This window comes from Neovison vison, chromosome 10 (assembly GCF_020171115.1).
Source record: "Neovison vison isolate M4711 chromosome 10, ASM_NN_V1, whole genome shotgun sequence".
NCBI classification, from domain to species: domain Eukaryota; kingdom Metazoa; phylum Chordata; class Mammalia; order Carnivora; family Mustelidae; genus Neogale; species Neogale vison.
In genome coordinates, this window is record NC_058100.1 from 11,257,922 (window position 1) to 11,274,627 (window position 16,706).

A 16,706-nucleotide genomic window follows, 5' to 3' on the forward strand; every position below is an offset into this window, starting at 1 on the left:
GATCTTCTCTCTTTAACAAGTTTTCCCAAGGACAAAGCAACCAGTCTTCTGCTAAGAGGGTATAACCCTGACTATACACATTCCAAAAGCTTCTTCTGAAAAGGAAGCTGGGGATATCAATGGTTGGTATGTAAACCTTACTTAATCCTCCTGTTTTCTGTGTGATGCCCTATTCCTCTGCTATGCCTGGTATGCTTGAATCCAGGGCCTCTCTCTGCCTTTCCTCTGCCAGTGGTCTAGAAATTAGGAGGAACAGTCAGTGGTCTAGAAATTAGGAGGAAGTAGGAGCCTGGCTTCCAAGGTTGGTGAGGAGGATCTTCCAAGGTTCGTTCAGATTACTGCCTTCCATTTGGGGATTCTCCCCAGGATTCTACACTCATTTTTTCAATGAATCTTCTTGCCTACAGACATTTAATTGTCAACGTTCTCTGTGCGGCCTTCTTTTACCACTGGTCTATTCATTTTCCAGCTTCCAGATTTTGTTCTTTTCTCATCAGTTTAGTCGGATTTTAGGGGAAAAAGGCATCATGTTTAATCAGAATCTCCTAGATACTGATTGACAAGAAATATCCTTCTATCTGGTCTTATATCAGCCCCCTTAATGTGAAGAATTTTAAAGCATCATAAGAGAATATCATTATTACTTATTTTCAGCACCTACAGTGGGTTTTCTGTTTAGATTTTCTGTTTACTTGTATACAAATGTGCAAGGATTCTGTAATTTTCATGATAACTAATATGAAAGAGACAAAGTTGGAAGAATGCTTTACTTTCCCAAACACCTGCTCTCTCATGCACCTACTCCATTTGATGTGTCCAGATGTACACATGCCAACCCTCCAACTTTACCCTCTTTGAAAAGGCCAGAGGTAGAGAAGGCAAAGCCTGTCAGGAGTGATCTCTGATGTGAAGGTATGGTAGACCTGCCTAACTCCAAGCCCACTCAGCTCTCCTCCTCCTCCTTCACCTTTGACTGTTTGGCCTTCCCCCCTAACCCCAGGCTGATCTCTGATGAAGAATTATTGAAGAAACCCAGCTCTGCATCAAGTCTGTCCTCCTGTAACTTGCCTTGCCCAGTCCTTGTCCCTAGATGTAAGAAAAGGAATACCACCCCAGCCCTTTCTTAGATGCATTGCTGATAACTTAGTCTGAGTCCTCCCCCACCCCCCACCCCCCACCCCCGGTAGCCTGCCTCATATCCTAGTTCATGGAAAACTAGATCAGGGCTGTGTTTTCTCAGAAGTGTGGCCTCTCTCCAGTGCCTGCCCACTTACCCACTGGAGGGCTTCAGGATCTTACTTCCTCTTGGCCAGTCTCTCTGTAGCGGTTAACCTGTCCATGAGTTAGGACACCGTCTACTCCCAAACTTCCCTAATCAACCTGCTAATGCATGAAATTTCCTCTTCAGAAATATATTCCTTGACACGAGCCATTTAAACTCTTGTTTGAACAAATTCATGCAATCTTTTTTTTTTTTTTTTTTGCATTCAATGGGGGAAAGGAGACAGTTGAGGGATGTGGAGTTTGAGAGAGGGTAAAACAGAAACCAAAGACTCAACCCATCGCCTCTTCAGAGCTTCAAAACCAGCCCTGCCCACCCCTCCTCCTTCACACACTGTTCCTCTCAGACGATCACCCACATGAAGTTTTGCCTGATTCTCATGGTCACCCTTCTGTGTCATATAATCTCTTAGCTTGGGGTTTACACCTATTTCTCCACACATATCTCAGTGTTAGAGTTTAGTGCCCTGAAGGCAGGAGTGTGCAGGTTACTGAATTTTCATGGCTCCTATCTCAGGATAGTCCTGGCATTTGTGGATCCATTTCTACAGCCCTCAGTTCTAAGCTCACTTTGTCAAAAAGGCCACAGAGAAAAACCCTAAAGGCAAACTCAAGACCATCCCTCCAGTCTGGGTGCAGTGAGGAGGTTTCTCTCCACCATTATGTCAGGGAAGATGCCACTACTTCCTTCAAATCAACAATGCTTAGTCTCATGAGTATAACAATGTGTGACTCACGGGGAGTTGTGAGGAGAAAAGAGAAAATGTGATGAAAATGCCTGTGAAGAGCAGTAGGTGTTAATTCACGGACTCAATCCCACAGCTGGAGAGCCAAAAGGAGCGAGAGGTTGAGGAAGCCTCTGGAGGCACCACCAGAAGGGGAAGGGGAGCACTTAAGGAGGGCACACTGCACTGTGGTGGGTGAGGATTGTTTTTTCCAGACAAGATGTCCCCATCCATTTCCATCTGCCCAAATCCCAAAGCCTGTAAAAACATTAAGAGACCATAGACCTGGAGCCATGCTGGAGCTTCCTGACCTAAACAAGAAGGAGCCCAGCCCCTGCAGGAGCAGCCGGGCCGGGGGAACTCGCATTTCATCGGGGCCTCCCGACCTCTGAGTAAATAAATGTGTGGAACAGATACAATAAACATTTTCCTCTGGGCCTGAAATCAGATCTGCAGATTCCTCAGTCCCTCTGCGCTGGGCAGACTGTAATTACAGGATATGTTAAATTTTCTTTATAGCTTGTCCTGATGGTTGTGAGGTGACCACACCAGCCCGGACAGCGCCCCGCTCTGGTCTGCTGCCACTGGTAATGACAACCAGATGTTTGTCTGAAGTTAATCATCAATAGGACTCTCGCCCCAGAGTCAAGTAGGGCTCACCATTTGCTTGGAGAAGCCATGTAAAGTGGTGATAAGCGGGGGGTGACCTGCAACCTGCCACTGGGGCCGCCACTCCAGGAGGAGATAAGCCATCTGACACCCTCAGAGGTGACTGGGGAGAGAACAACTGACGAAAGCCAAACCTCTTCCAGCACACAATGTGTCTTTGGGCATCACAGCCCTCCCCCGAGGTGCCGGAGAAGGACTTCTAGAGATAGGGCAATTGGAATAGTGACAGACGTCTTTGCTGAGAATCTGCAGATCTTATTCAGCTCACAGACAACAATCTCTTGGAATTCCTGAGTGAAAGTCTTCCGTTTAGGGACAGTTTTCCTGTCTTGCTAAGAAACATTCATGTACTGTGTAAATGGACGAAGGTACAATTGAATCACTCCTGTTAGTATCTCACAGCATAGGCATCAGTATTTGCCATTATTAGAAGAAAGCATCAACACAAGGATTCCAATTAAAGGTAAGAGATGAGCTCCCAGAATCTGCCCTTTTGACGAAATCCCCAAGGAATTCTCATACAGAGACATGCTTTTTAGATAGCGCTTGGAAGACAAGCAAGTATCTAGACAAGTAACTAAGACACCCAACTTTCTGCAACTCCCAGAAAGTTGGGAGATGCAGCAGGAATTGGTCTCCCCTGGTCTTAGAACCATAAAGACGCCAGCAAGTCAACTCCTTGCATGAGTACCACCCCATAAGCTGCTCTAGGAAAAAGGGTCAGATCCATTTCAATGCAATTGTTCTAGGGACTAATGGATTTTTATGAGGAAGGAGCTGGGTGTTCTGGAAAACTAAATGTCATATGTTTTCAAATGCACAACTCAGAACTTCTTACAAAGTATCTGTTGATTCTTCTTTTTAATTTGATCATGATGTGCAATGTTAGATTAGTTTCAAGTATATCACACAGTGATTTTACTTCTCTATGTAAAGTGTAGCTACCATCTAGTATCTATTAATTCTTGAAAACTCATGGGTTTCCTCCAATTTTCTCAAACTTATAATGATCATAGTCAGTCCTTTCAATTACTAAATACATTTGTTTTGTTTGATACGGTATTTACTTTTCCATTTGGTGCACACCTCTTTCTTACAGCTGTCCTGATTTAATTGAGTAACACATTAGATGGTGGGAGGATATCCAAGCCAAAATATTATTCTTAGAACCAGACAGCCCCAGGGAAATTCTCAATTGAGTACTGTTTTGTAAGTACTACTCTAATATGAAGTATCATATTTCATATAATTAACTTCCTTTATAATAATGGTTTAGGGAATAACAACTAATGTCCCTAAAAAGCCAACCTAGTCTCAGAGTTTATAATATTTTTTGGAAAAAAAAAGTGTATATATTTGTTTCTCTGGATATGGTAACTATATATAATTGTAAGAAATTCAAAGAATACAAAAATGAAATAGGTCGAATATGAAAGTTGACCAAAAATAGATTGGAGTTAGATTTGGAGTAGAAATCTGTTACACATATTTCTGAGTAAAGAAAACAAATATTTTGCATTTTAATCAGGACATTTTGGTGTCACCATCAAAATGGTTTCCGCAAAACATAGCATCATCTTCATAATGATCAAAATTTACCCTCTAATATTCTATCCATCTTACACTGGGACTCCCTCTCTCTCTTTTCTGCTTTATGTGCCCTTAACACTATAAAACATAGTAAATATTTACTTCTTGTTATGTTTGTTTGTTCACGGATGTTATTATTATTTATCATTTGCTTGTTTATTTGCTGCTGTATCTCCAGGACCTGGGACAGACTTGATACATAATAATTATTGCTCAATAAACAGCTATTGAATGTTGAATGAATAAATTCAACTCAGGCAGTACTACTGCCCTGAAGGCTTTGCTCACTCCCATGATTCTTGATCTTAGCTTACCAGAAAGTAACTTCCTTTCTTTGTGCTTCTGTCTCTGTATTGTATCCAAACTTCTACAGTTACATTTTTCACATAATTACAGCATGCTGACCCTACCGAAGGCCATGTGCCCCTGGAGGGCCAGAGCAAGGCCATTTATATCTTCATCCCAAAGCTCATCTTCATTCCTGTCTCCTGTCTCCTAGTTAGTGTGATAGTGAAGAGACTGAGGAAAGTGGAGTGTAAATAATAAGACTGCTGATTTGATTAGAAAACTACCAGAGCAGAAAAAGTGTATGTGTATGTATGTATATATATATACCATTTGTTATGGTGTGGGATGGGATAAGTCTGACTTTGAATCTAAGCCTCAGATAAGAAACTAAGGAGGGTTTATTCTAGCCTAATTTGGAAGATGGTATAGAATTAATGTGTGTCAGCTCCTAAAAGCATGCTGATTGAGGGGTGCCCAGGTTGCTCAGTCGGTTAATCACCCACCATCAGCTTGAGTCATGATCTTGAGGTCCTGAGATTGAGCCCCAAGTTGGGATCCCTGTCCAGTGGGGAGCCTGCTTTTCCCTCTCCCTCTGCTCCCCCTCCAACCACTCATGCTCTCTTTCTCTCTCTCTCTCAAATAAATAAATAAAATCTTTAAAAAAAAAAAAAAGCATACTGTTCGAATTCCTGGGATGCTAGGGTTTCCCTGGATTCCAAATATTAAGCTGCTATCTTTACTTCTTTCTGAAAGACCTCACCAAGCAGCCAATAGGCAACAGAAAATATGCATCTAGTTCAGTATTTAAAGTTTCATTAAAAATGGTTAAAGAAGATGTGGTATGTGTATACAGTAGAACAGTATTTGTCCGTGAGAAAGAAGGAAATCCTGTTATTTGTGACAACATGGATGGACCTAGAGGGCATCATGCTAAGTGAGATAAGGCAGACAGAGATAGACAAACATTGTACAGTATCGCTTGTATGTGGAATCTAAGAAAGGCAAGCTTGAAGAAACAAAAAGTAGAATGGAGGTTACGAGGGCAAGGGCATGGGGAACGTGGATGGAGAGACATTGGTCAGAGATTACAAACTGCTAGTTAGAAGTTGAATAAGATCTGGGGACCCTAAGAACAGTATTGTGATTCTAGTTAACAGTACTATTTTATACATTTGAAACTTGCTAACAGAGTAAACCTTAAATGTTCTCACCATAAAAAAGAAATGGTAATGGTAATAATGTGACGTAATAAAGGTGTTAGCTAATGCTGTGATACAAATCATATTATATATACATACACATACACATATAAGTGTATCAGATCAATATGTTGTACAGCTTACATTTATGCGTTGTCAATTATATTTCAATAAAGCTGAGGAAAAAATAAAGATTCATTACACTTCGGAGCCAAAGATTGTCAAGTATCCAATGAGCTCACCCGCTGAATTCCCTACCCAAAACTCTCTTACCATATGAATGCCTGCTCACCGCATGTGAATCCACCACCCACTCAACTTCAGACAATGAGTTAGAGTATAAGTAAGCATATTGAACTCCCACTTGGTGCCTTGCACTTTGGTGAATAAAGATTTCAGGTACAGATGTCCACTTAACTCAAAAGTATCTGTAATGTATGCTGTTCTCTCTAGACGTTCTTAGTGGGAGTTTATCTGTTTATCTGGGATAATGATGAAAGTTTATGTTCAATTATGCATGGCTGAGTTTGCATCCTATCTTACTTCCAACATCTTCTTAACAAAATGAATCAAAAGTGTAGCTACCATCTAGTTCAAGTACTCCTTTTTTTTTCTAAGACCTTAATTGTTTTAGAGCAGTTTTAAGTTCACAGCAAAATTGAGAGGAAGGTACAAATATTGCCCATAAACCTCTTGTATCTAAATACACATGGCCACCTTCATTATGGACTTCACTTACGTGCATCAAGTACTTAATAATAGCATAATGCCATTTACGGGGTACCTACCACAAAACCTTATTGATTGTGCGCAATAACCAAGGAAAACAGCATTATACACTCTTTGTTTTTGTGCAAACTGGCTCAAAGACCTTCCCAGTAATTATCTCCAAGATCCATGTAGCTAGAAAGTGCCTGAGATGCATTCAAAACCAAAGTTGCCAGACTTTCAAGTTTTCTCAACATTGCCACGAAGACAATTTCTTACCGTTTTCTATTTTATCCCATGAAATCTCGAACAGGTTTGTTTAAAATAGAACATTTAGCCTTCCCTGCAACAGAAGAAGGGCAAGTCACTCTGTCTATGGGGTGGTGTTTTCTGTGGTCATAACAAGTAAAGCATTGTTTTTGTCATTGCTGGAAAGGACTTTATCCCTCTGTCTCCAGTCCCTACATGCGCTACCTTTCCAGGTCTCTAGAGATGCTTCTAGTCTTCTTTTTGGCTTCAGTGTTGAAACTGAAATGATCTCAAGTCTGAGAACATTAGGAACACCTGCCTGCCAATGAAATGCAAGTATTAATCAAAACCAAATGTGAAAAATTCCAGGGTTGTGTGTCATCTGTATCAACCACACTCTGCTCCTTTCCCTCAGGAGGGATGATTGAGAGTTGATTACGAGTTCTTTTTGATGATGCTGCTAAAAACCATTTGAAAAACATCATCCCCTCTGTTCACAAGATGGATTATATTGGGCAACATGAAGTCATGATTACATTGCACTAATTTTAGCTAAGTCAGACGTCTTCATGAGGGCATTGCTCATGCCTGTCAACCACTGCTAACTGAGTCAAAGTTCACCCAACTTTAGACAAAAGGAGAAACAATCAGCCACCCCCTGTCTCTGTGAAGGGACTGCTGCCTTATCGAGAGTAAAGCCAAGTCTGAGGCAGACTGTTCAGTTCATTCCTAGATCCCATGAATCCCACTGCCTCTCCTGTGGTGCCCCCACAGCATCCCACTGTCTACTAGCTTTTCAGTAACACAGACACAGTGGAGAAAAGTGAAGCTATTTTATGCTGCTCCCTCTGCTTCCTACTCCCCAAGCCCTTAGCAAGGAACCTGGTTTCAAGAACCCGTGATGCTAATATTTGCCTCTCCCTCGTGGTTTCCATCTCTCGCACATTGGAGCAGGTCTTGTTATGGCTCATCTATTAACTGCTTTGAATTACCTTGTAATCCTAAAAAACGTGTTATAATGTTCCAAGACAACACCACCCCCAGATCTCTTTCAGAGTCTCAGGACTAGCTGGATTGTTTAGCAGCTGGATTGTTTAGCTGGTGGATTTTCCCACTTGCTATTTATTAAAGACCCTGAGAGGTTTGGAAGGGGATTCCAACTACTCTGTTTCTAACGGTTCTAATTCCTAATTGATCACCAATAATGTTCAGAGACTCAAGTCGTAAAGGAAGGGTCCATATCCAGCCTTCAAGTCACTGATGAACATTGATTAAGGCTACCAACATGATGACATACCAAACTGATGTACACGTGTTTCCTCAGCCTTGGAGGTGTTTGGGTCAATAGAAGAATGGGCGCTCAGACTCTTTCTTCCCTAGTGACAAGAACCACATCTCATATCTTCCAACGTTTCACATCTCCTGGAAGCTAAAAGAACACTGGGAGACTGGTGAGTAGCCAGAATCTGTTGTTATTGAGAGGCCCCAGGACTAAGGCAAGATCCACATCTCTGCTTTGTCATGTACTATGTGAGTGAGACCTTGGCCAGTGTCTCATAACTTCTTGACGTTTCAGTTTCCTCATCTCTAAGATGAAGGTAATTACAATAACTACTTCTCAGGATTTGTGTGAAGTTCAAATAAGTGAATCGACATGAAGCTTCTTTGTATAATGCTAAACCAGCACTGCTCGGGGAGGGAGCCTTTAAATGCTTGATTCTAACATCACCTGTCAAGGTTGGCATGGAATTGTCATTTTCAACATTATTTAGAGACACAAATTAAGACCAGATGGCTCATAAAATTCCTAATGTTCTTTTGGCCAATCTGTAGCAGCACCTGCTAACAAATGAATCCAGATCTTTTGAGCCAGTCTTTCAGGCCACAAGCATCCTATAAATGTACAGCACTTATTATATGCCCACGTCTAGCCTAGATTCTCTGTGGGAGACACTGGAAGAAGAAGCAGCTCCAGATGTCAAGAGTTTTAGATCTTGTTAAACTCAATCCAATTAACTCAATCGATTATTCAACCAGCCCTCACTAGAACATTCTACATGCCCAGTTCTGCCAAAGTGTCACAGGGCCAACATTTCTGCTCTATAGGAGTTTGACATCTGAATCATGTCATGGCTCCCTTACCTTTAAAAACAGGGGACAGGAGTTATTATAAAGTTATTAATAAGAGAAGGCAGAGTCAACCCGGAAATGAGGAAGCAGACCTCACCAAAGGTAGACCAGAAGATCAATCATAATGCTCAGTGGCTCTCAGGTCAGGATCACCATATGCGACTCAGCACAGAAGCTTGGACTCTGCTCCTTAATGACATAAAATCGATGTGACTCTTTCAGCCCCTTTTCTTGTTGTGTGACCAACTTACTGGACCCTCCTGTCCCCATAATGATGGGAGAGGGAGATTATGAACGGCATTTGTCATTGCCAAGTTCATACCCACTCATGATTCAATCAACCAGAACCCTCCAGTTCACTTGGTGTGGAGTGCCCCTGTCTAGGGAAAAGTCCAGAACTGCTCCCCCCAGCAAGGATGGTGGATGAGTTTGGTTTATTCCGGAAGAGGTTGTCAGCCTGGCAAATATCACAAGGTTCCTCTTTGGAAAATGACTTTTCTCCCTCTCTCCCACACCCTCTGTTCTTCTCCCCCATACTTAGAAAACAACAAGAGTCTGAAAAACAGTCCAATGGACTGCAATAACTGGGGGACAGTTTATAAAAGAGGTGAGCCTTGAGGATGGGGTGATGCGAGATATCCAAGAAGATGGAGATGCTCCAGACAGACAAAACTGGTTGAGCAATGACAGGACTCCCCAGATGACCTTCTCTTTAAGTCTATAATTCTCTTAAGTACAGCCGTTGGGACTCACTGCTTCCTTTTGCAAATTGAAAATAAAATAGCAAAATGAAGGTGACCACTTTTACTTTATGAAGGAGTTACTGTCTCTATTGCTAGATATTGATATGTATAATTAATAATCAAACTGAAAGTCTTTTTCTAGACTCACCCACACTCCAAATTAGGCTTTCTTCATTCTGGTGGTGACTTTTCTCCTTTCCCAGGTGTGACCTGCTGGTACACTTCCTAAGAATAATTATAGCAGATAATAATACTAAATTTATAGGCAACCTTAGTATCAGTTACTTCATTCAGGTCTTTATGTGCCTCATCTTGTGTGATCACTATTACACAATATGTATTCTAAAAGGAGACTCTACCCAGCAAATCATTAACGAGAGAAGGAAGGCTTCCCCCAACTGCCAGAAAGCAATATTTAACTGAATTTTCAAATACGATGCAGGAGTTCTCCTGGTAATCAAGTCTGGGAAAGACATTGCAAGCAGTGGGATTGGCATCAAAGAGACAGGAACAATCATGGGATGTTCCAGAAAAAGGCAGTGGTTCACCACCATTAGATGACAGGGTCCTTGTGGGAAGGGGTAGAGCTGGGACCAGACACGCTGGAAAGGGCCAAACTGTGGGGAGATCTGTATGCAGCGATTTTATCAAAATTCAACAGGAATTCACTCGCATGCTTTAAGAAGGGAGAGGCTGCATCTTAGAACATTTGGGGCCACGTGGAGCATGGATTCATTGAGCAGGGAGACAGGCAGTCGGGGCAGCCAGCCAGGAGGTGATCATTACAGTTATCCCACTGAGAGATGATGGAGGACGGAACTGAGCCAGTGATGGACAGAGAGAGGATATGGTCTCTGACAGACCAAGAGGTCTCTGCCTCTAGGGTTGAGAATGCAAGGAGAACAGAAATGCTAGCAAGCAAATGCCCGTGGCACCGGGCTGGAGACAGGTGAGACCGGGGAACAGTGGCTATGATCACTGCTGGGCAAGTTCAGAACAGGGAGGGTTTCCAGCCCGGACACTCCGGCAAAGCTTCCAGAAGGCATGCTATTTGAGCTCCATAGCAACAGATACGTAGGATTTTAATAGAGGGAAATATTTGAAAAGCATCCCAGGAGGGAAGAGCAAAGGCAAGGATTTTAAGAGCCGAAAGCGTGAGGCTGACTGGGGAGGCAGCAGGACAGAAATACCCCAAGACCCAGCCGAAGGAACCTTCCAGCATCCTGTCAGGATGCGGGCAGGGGTAGATGAAATGATACATTGTCTTTATCACAGAAAACCACAGATATGAATGGTCTGAATGGTCTGGCAGCGCTCAAGGGCCTGGAATAGCACTCCCTCAGCAACACCCAGAGCGTAGCCGTGGGATAGATGCTTCATCAGAATTTCTGTCACAATTCTGTCAGGCTTTCTCATGTTCCCTGCCTAGTTTCTTTTGGGCAAATGGCCCTGCCTGTCCCAGTGCTTTGTTGTCCTGTGTCTCCTCTCAAATTGTTTCAATAAAGAGACTTCCATCCTCAGCAAAAACCAAATGGCAAGGCAGGGCCCATGGCGGTTGCTGCAAACTCAAGTCTTCAGCCTGGAGGTGGCTCAGGGCTCTCCGTCTGTCGGTCCCCGCTTCCCCACCTGGGCCTGGAGGCCTGCAGGCTGAGGGCCCCGTTCCCACCCTCCTCCCACCTCTCTTTATTCACCGGCAGCCCAGAAAGCTGTTTAACAGTAAGTGAAACATTTATCCTTTAATTCTCAGATGTATGTGATCTGAAAAAAAAATAACAGAGGAGAAAATATCCTGAGGACGTCAGAGGAAGAGAAATGTGGAGAGCAGATGCCACTATTTGGTTTTGTCCCCGTTTTATCTTTTAAAAATACATAAAACATGAATAACTAGGGAGAAAGAGTTCCAGCTTTGGGTAAAATCAAAAAAGGGGGCATTCTATAGTTTGGGTTGCACTTTTTACATTTTAAGTTGTTTTGCTACTCAACACACTTCATGAAATCATAAAATTCCAGAGCCGGAATAGAACTTGAGAGGTGACTTATTCCAGTTTCTGGTTTTTAAGTTGATGAATGAGCATTCAGGCTAGAAAAAACCCTTTTCCTTTCATACTCAGTATAAAAGTTTCCCCTCTTTGCCACATTAACCTCACTGCACCATGCAGAGAGGCAAAAAGCTTTTGTTAGGTTCAAACACTCATTCACTGCTTTTGTTCATTTAGTCAATATTTACTGATCACCTACTAAATAGAAGATGCTCTGAGAGACCGTGGAAATGCAGGCATGATTCCTGAGTCTCACTTATGTGACTGGTCTTACTGGAGAAGGTAGTATGCTGTCACAGTATCCAGAAGACGCTTGAAGAGCGTGGAGAGGGGACGGACAGGTGAGAGAGAAGGTCAGCCAGACTAATGATGAAGCTGTGGTTGGACGGAGCTCATTTTAACTTAAACAGTAGAAATATCCAATGGACCTCATGTTAACATAAGCAGTAGAAATACCCAAAGGTTGTGCCATCCTTTGGTTGTAAAAGGATCCCCACAACCACCTCCTTGTTTGTTTCCCTCAGTCATGTGAGGTAGGTTTTAGGATTATGCCTGACACATACCTTAAGAAATGGAGACCCGAGTTTTCAAAAATAAAAAGTGACTGATTCAGAAGTCAAACTTGGGCCTTGGGACTTTTAGACCTCTTGTTCTCCTCTCCCTGACGTGGTCTTTCTATTATCATTTCAAAAAATAAACCAATAGTATGGAGCATCTTTGCATCAAGCACTGTGGTTTATGTTTGGTGTGGAGGGAGAGAGGGTGTGGTTCAGAGATGAGTAGACCTTCAGAATCCTATACTCTGAGAACCATAGAACCACACACAAAGAGAAAACATGTTTGTCTCTCGGTTTCTTTTACAAAACTGAGTCCCCAAGTAGGTAAAACAAGAAGTGATTGGTACAGGATCCTGGGGAGGGAGACATCGCCTCATCACGGGCCAACATGGTGTCATGAGAAGGATGGGCCAGTAGTGGTTGTTGTTTGGGACTAGAGTCAATTAAGGAAAAAAGGAAAACCATTAATTCTTTTGTGAAAGTGGCTAAAAGCGTGGGCTGTCAAGTCAATCAGAGATGGGTTTACATCCCACTGCTGTCCTTATGTGGTAATTTTGAGTAATTCCCTCAAACCCCACCAGACCACATAAGCATTCAGTGAGATCACACACATGAAGCATTGATCACAGTTCCTGGAACACACCAATTCCCAATAAACGGTGGGGATGATGGCGGTGGTGACAGAATTGCTAACCTCACCACCATCAACCCTCATTCTCTCAGACAGCCCAGAGAGGGTCCCACAGGTCACCCCCCAACATGGCTCCCTGCCACTCCCCCTGGTGCTGATCTATAGGCCTCTTAAGAACATGTGGCTCTCTCCTTACCTCCCCTCCTGTCTTAGTCCCCTGTGTCTGACACTTGCAGGACAACCATTTCCATGACATGGTTGTTCCTTCGGGATCTCCTTATCTTCTGGAACTTTCTGTGGAAGTTACATTCCTCTAGAAAGGACAGCCCTTCATCCCAAGGACCTGACCAGTGCCTGTTACAGTCCTCAGTGGCCCCTCAGCAGACAGGAGTCAGGGGTACCCTAGGGCTTGTCTGCTCTCCCCTAGAGATTCTCTCTTGGTCTGCTATTACTTACTGCATAACTCTGGGCTGCACCATTAGCCGTCAGAGCTGTAGGGGACCCAGCTGCCACGAAACAGACACATAAAGGAAAAATGTGAAGTCAGAAATGAAGTGCTGCAGCTGAAATCTGTGAAAGAGGCCGTGTTTCTATTTCGAGTCCGCCAGCCTCCCCACCAGGCCTCGATACACTACTCTCCCCCACAACCCATGCTCCCTCAGCCTCCTCCTACCCCCCAACAAGTTGTCAAGTACTCCCTGAAGGAGAAGCCAGACGGTGTGCCAAAAAAACGGCCTTGGCTGGGAGTCAGGACCCTGGGGTCCAGGTTGGATTCTGCCAATGATGAGCTGTGGGAACTTTGGCAAAGGACTGAATTTTTCTGAGCCTTCATCTGTAAAGGACTAGACCAATCCTGTGGCTCTAAGTCTCGGGGATTCTGCTGCTGTGCTCATTTCTTAGCACATCTTTTATAGATAAATACACACACAGGCACACACACGTGCACATGCACATGCACACACACACATAATCACTTATTAGCGAATTGTATTAACACTCTTAACAGTTATCCAGCTGTCAGTTTGACATTAAAAGCAAAAGAATTCTCCTGTTAATACTATAGACAAAGGTTACTTTCTGTAAGATAGAAAATCTGATTCAAAATTATGTGAAAAGAATGGACTTTTTTTTTAAGTGACGTACTATATGGTGACTAATGTAACATAATCAAATAAATAAACAAATAATAAAAATTAAAAATTAAAAAATTGGAACTACATTTTCTCTTATGAGTAAAAATATGAATCAATACATAAATTAATAAATATAATATATAAATATGATATAATACTAAAATAATAAAGTAAGAAATATATTGATATATTAAGACATAAACTCATTAGCCAAAACAGAAACTTCTGCATCAGAAACAAATAGATCAATGGGACAGCATAGAGAACTCAGAAATTAGCATGTGGGGGGGGGTGAGTATGCAGGTAAGTGCATGTTTACCTAACATATAAAGATGGCAACACAAGTCAATAAGAGAATACAGATTATTTAGTAGGTGGTTCAGGAGAAATCAATTCCCATATGGAAAGCTATAAAGAGTCAATTCGCAAAAGAAATAGCACAGACGTCTAAAAACGCATTTAAGGAACACTCAAACTTGCCAATAATCAGAGAAGTTGGGTTAAAACAAAGAGACACAGAGCAGTAACTTTTATAGTTATCAGAAAGCATAAACAGCTGGTGAGAGTGTAAACTGGAACCATCATTCTAGAAAGAATCTGCTAGTGTTTAGCAAAATTAAATGTTTATTTTTCTCGCCCAGTGAATTTACTCCTAGGTATAAATCCCCAAGAAGTTCTCCCATGGGTCCATAAGTGTGCATGTACAATAATGTCTCCCATGACATTGTTTGTAGTTGCAAGTAGCTGGAAGCAAGCTAGTTCTTGATCACTAGGAATAATGAATAAGTCATGTGCAAGAAATGCAAGTTACAGCACACTGTGTGGTAATAAACGAAAAAAACAAAGATAAATTTCAAGAAATATATGGCAAGCAAGAAACAAAATGAAATTCCTAACACAATTCCATTGATGTAAAAATAAAAAGAAAACAAAAATGCATACACAGAACCACAGCATATCATTCATAAAAACACAAATTCAAGGACACATTAGAATGGTTTTCTACCAAGAGTATACTGGTGAGGAGTCAGTTAAGAAAATACAAACCCCCAGGCAAGAAAGGATTGGGGTGCATTCAAATATATTGGAAGGGCTAGAGGTGCTAGAGGCAGAGAAGACCACCACTAGTTCCCAAGTTCACTACTAGACTTCCAAAAACAGGAAACTGATACTGTCACCCATAAAGACTAAAGATAATGCCACCAATGGTACAACTGCATTCACACTGAGGCAACCGATTTATGAGAGAAAGCCTGAGGTTGGTGCAGATCTCATATCCACCAACACCCACACAACTGCCTCCAACTGGGGAGGAGAAATAATTTCCTAATTCTAATGAGGGCATCTCTTACCAGTGAAGTATGAACTAGAACCCTTCTGATAATGGAATCTGGAACATGTAAGTTTCTAGCTCGGTGAAGCAGGGAGTGCCTGAAAGGACATAGGAATGGAGCTGAATACCGAGACTTTCTTCTGGCTGCCCAGGACCCATTCACACCCTTCTATATTTAACTTCCAAACAACAAGAGTATGAGCAGCGCACTTTCTGCCTACTATGATGCAATTATCCTTCATGCATATAAAGAGGCATTCACCCCCTCCACAAAGAGGTTTCCAAGTGGAACATCATCATTGCAACCATTGTCTAGTTCAATATCATTGAATCAATCTAAAGGCATGTTCTTAACCACCAATAGCATACTTAACATAAAATAGTAGGAGAGGGGCACCTGGGTGGCTCAGTGGGTTAACCCTCTGCCTTCAGCTCCAGTCATGATCTCAGGGTCCTGGGATTGAGTCCCGCATCGGGCTCTCTGCTCAGTGTAGAGCCTGCTTCCCTTCCTCTCTCTCTGCCTGCCTCTCTGTCTACTTGTGATCTATGTCTGTCAAATAAATAAATAAAATCTTTAAAAAAAATAGTAGGAGAAAGGAAGAGAGGAAATGGAAATTCTATATTGTATAATATAGACAAAGACATAAGAACTTATACCTAAGAAAATATGAATGCTTCTATAGCCATCATTTCCACAACCAATCCCAAGATTATAGTTATTTTATTTTTTTTAAGATTTTATTTATTTATTTGATCGACAGAGATCAAAGTAGGCAGAGAGGCAGGCAGAGAGAGAGAGAGAGAAGCAGGGCTCCCCACTGAGCAGAGAGCCCAATGCGGGGCTCGATCCCAGAACCCTGGGATCATGACCCGAGCGGAAGGCAGCAGCTTAACCCACTGAGCCACCCAGGTGCCCCTATAGTTGTTATTTTAAACCTTATTCTACTACCTATTCCATGATCTCTTTGTCCTCCAACAACCACTTCTGCTGGCCATGGTTCTTGACCTAGAAAAATTACCCAAAACTTTATTACTAAAGGGTCTGAACCATTAGTGGTCCTCCCTGTGTTGGGCTACTATAGTCTTCCATTAAATTTTTCACTGGCATGAAAATACTAACAGACAAACTTAATTCCCCAGAGTCCCCATATGTGCTTTTTGATTCTGTTTTAAAGCAGTAAACCTATTTGAGGATTAGTCACGTTAGACAACACAGGAACACCCCCTCTTCTGTGTCTCTTGGATCAGTTATATGAGGAGAACAAAATGGAGAACATTAAATTTCATTGTACTAAAAACTAAAGACAAGGAAAAAACTATCAAAAGCAGTCAAGCTGGGGCGCCTGGGTGGCTCAGTGGGTTAAGGCCTCTGCCTTCAGCTCAGGTCATGATCTCAGGGTCCTGGGATCGAGCCCCGTGTCGGGCTCTCTG